Raw genomic sequence first — 3,046 nt, 5'->3', positions numbered from 1 at the left:
CAACTACTTACAAATAGTTTTGGAGGAGTAACACAACCCCTGTGTTCAATCCGTTACAATACTTATGTGCTCTTACTGGACTTTACTCATTTGAGCAAATGTTTTTACTGTAAGTTAACTGCTCCCGGTCGAACTCGCTCTTAAATGTAATTATTTACTGGATTGTTTATTTTGCTCTCATTTGAATTTGATCTTATTTTCTACTGATTTTACTGTACTTTATAACTGCTCTTATCTGTAATGTGATATTCTGTAATGTGATCATTTGTAATGTGATCTGCGCCGAGAGCGGTATTTCAGGCGAAGCCCACCCCTCGTTCCGTGGAGAGAGCTGACCTGTCGCTGTCGAGTTCGGTCACTCTGGACTGCAGGAAAGACGCCATGGTCGTGACGGTGAACCGGGACTTGTTCGGGATCGGCTACCTGGTGAACAGCGTCGACTTGAGCGTGGGGTCCGCGGGCTGCTCGGCCACTTCCTCCGACAGCGTCGCCAGTACGGTTTTGTTCAGCATCCAGCTCCAGGATTGCGGCAGTACTTTCCAGGTAACCCTGCGTGTCGATCGCATTTGTTAGTGCGGTAGCCAGTACAGTAAACTGTTCTTGAGTAGTTAGCCCAGCTTTCCTTACTGCTTGCACTTCAGAGTGAAGTTCTTGCGTACAGTAGAATTCCAGTGTTTTGATCAGTGATCTTTAGAGGTGCTGGTATGTGGAACCTGTTAAACTGCTTTGTGCATTAATTGGGTCTCTAGAGCAACTTGCATTCTATAATTTGTCTTCTGTTGCCTACTAAATTAGACCAACACTAATTTTACCTCTTCATTTCTAAGACTTTGCAGTGAGGTGCATGAAATGAGGATTCACAATGTACTGACCGGCTGGAGCTTGTAGTCCAAGTATCAGCTTACTTGTGCTACAAGTTACTCAATGTATTAAACTGTTTGAACAAATGCTCAATTCCTTGTGTACCTTCAGGGGTTAAAGCACAAGACTGCTTCACTCTTTCATAATCCAGCATTGAAGGGTCACTTCCACTTCTCTCCCTAGGTATTCCCAGACTTCCTGAGCTACACAAACCATCTCTATTACAAGCCTGCCAGCGTTGGCATCATCACCAGGGTTAATATGGCTGACATTCTCCTTGAATGCCGATACCCAAGGTACTGTACTGCGCAGACAAGGACCCGAGGGGCCGGATCTGTAAACTTCACGCTAAATTCCTTTGCTGCTGGTCATTCGCTTGTACCAGGGTTCAAGCCTCTGCTGTAATAGATTTGACAATTCTATTGAAGAATGCAAACATGTTTGACTTCATTAAACAAATGCTTTTCTTTCTGTGCTGACTGGGTGCCTTCATTTTAAATTCAGCTTCTCTCTCTGACAACCCCCCCCCAGCTTGAGATATCATGTTTCATTAGTTATGCATGCTATCATTTTACAGGGTTATTTCTTTTCAGGAGGTGGAATGTCAGCAGCAGCCCCATAAAGCCAACGTGGGTGCCCTTCACTTCAACAGCCTCTACAGAGCAAATCCTGGACTTCTCCTTGCTGCTCATGAGTGGTATGAAGGAATGGGCTGGGTATGGGGAGTGGGGTTTAATCACAACCTGGCAACTGTCTTTGAACATGAAGACTATTTTCTCTTGTATTGGATGCTGAAGCTTTTATTGTCAAATGGTCTTTATCCTCCCATAGTTAACTGAGGGATGCTGTGTGATTTCAAACGATGTCTTCAGCTATTGATTATCATGATAATGGGGATTATTGGCCAATTCTTGTTGCTACTTTACTAGTATGACAACTGCCAGTGTAAGGGAGTGAGTTTAGAAGAGAAATGAATATAAAATCCCTCTATTGTAACTTGTATTGTGTAATTCCTATGATGCGTATTTAAACATGTGTAATTGAGAGTATTTACTTTCAGAAGAGCCACTGAAATGTATTCAAACAATGGAACAAAATTGTACCTGTAACCTGGAAGCATTAGTATTCACTTGTGTGGGGATTAACGTGTCCAAGTATAAGCAATTTACAACAGGGTTGGAACACAGTCCAGGAGTGGAAGGGTCAGCATTGGACACCCTGCCGGTGATTTGCCAGTCTGTCATGGAGCAGGGGTGGCCTAAGCTGGGTCTTCCACTACTGGTGTTTCTGTTCTAAACTGTAATTAAGCTGTGCAAGAGTGATCAGACCCTCTGTGCTGAAGACTAGCCTTTAAATCCAGACCCTGCCCCCTTATTCCACCATGCTGTTTGTGATGACTAGCCTTTACAGGAGAATAAGGTGGTACGACAAACACTACCAGAGATCCTCCATGCTGTTATGATGGTCTCTAGTCATAGTATTGATCTACGATCTAAGCAAGCATAAGGTGGTACGTCTATCTATTTAGATGCTAGGTTGCCCTGTTGCTTGCCCGTGCCCTCCTGTTCTAATCCTGTGTGGAAATTTATCCTATTTCTGTAGACCTTTTCATATCAAGTTTGGTTATTTGATATCCTCTTGCAGAAATATTGGATCCTCCCTGCATGCCCTGGTTGAATGTACCAATCCTTGAGTGTTGGGACGGTGAAGGTTCTGTGGCTCTGCACAGTCCTCGTATCCTAGCTGGCTCTCTGTGATCCTGCCCCCCTCATGCTGTGCCTCTTTCTCCAGGTGGTTCTCTGAGGATGGCTCCTCTGCAGTGTGTGGGTGCTGTGACACTGGCTCCTGCTCTGGGGCACCCCGGTTCCTCCCTCCTCCTCAGGCAAGTGGGGAGCTATGGGATTCCTGCTGGGATCAACCAGCCTGACTGGAGAGGAAATTGGCTGCACAAGAGAGCAGCTCCTCTTGATCCAGGTACTGTCTGAACACCCAGCCTGGGAGAGGCCTCTTCATAGGACTGGAACTCTAACCAAGCTGCACAAATACTGTCACTTCAACTACAGTTTAGTCTTAACCCTTTGCTGCCCAGTATCCCATATGCTTGACATTGAGAAAATAGGTATGGGAACAGTCAGGGCAGTAAAGGGTTAAAGATGTTCAAACCAGTGCTTCAAATTCATCTGAA

At 45.0% G+C, this 3,046-nt stretch overlaps 1 pseudogene; it reads left to right on the top strand.

Moving 5' to 3' along the window:
* The first annotated feature begins 270 nt into the window (after window positions 1-270).
* Window positions 271-2,743, top strand: LOC121311252 (annotated as a pseudogene).
* The last annotated feature ends 303 nt before the right edge of the window (window positions 2,744-3,046 follow it).

Source organism: Polyodon spathula, unplaced genomic scaffold (assembly GCF_017654505.1).
Source record: "Polyodon spathula isolate WHYD16114869_AA unplaced genomic scaffold, ASM1765450v1 scaffolds_3041, whole genome shotgun sequence".
Classification (NCBI taxonomy): domain Eukaryota; kingdom Metazoa; phylum Chordata; class Actinopteri; order Acipenseriformes; family Polyodontidae; genus Polyodon; species Polyodon spathula.
This window is presented reverse-complemented; position numbering and strand designations above follow the sequence as displayed.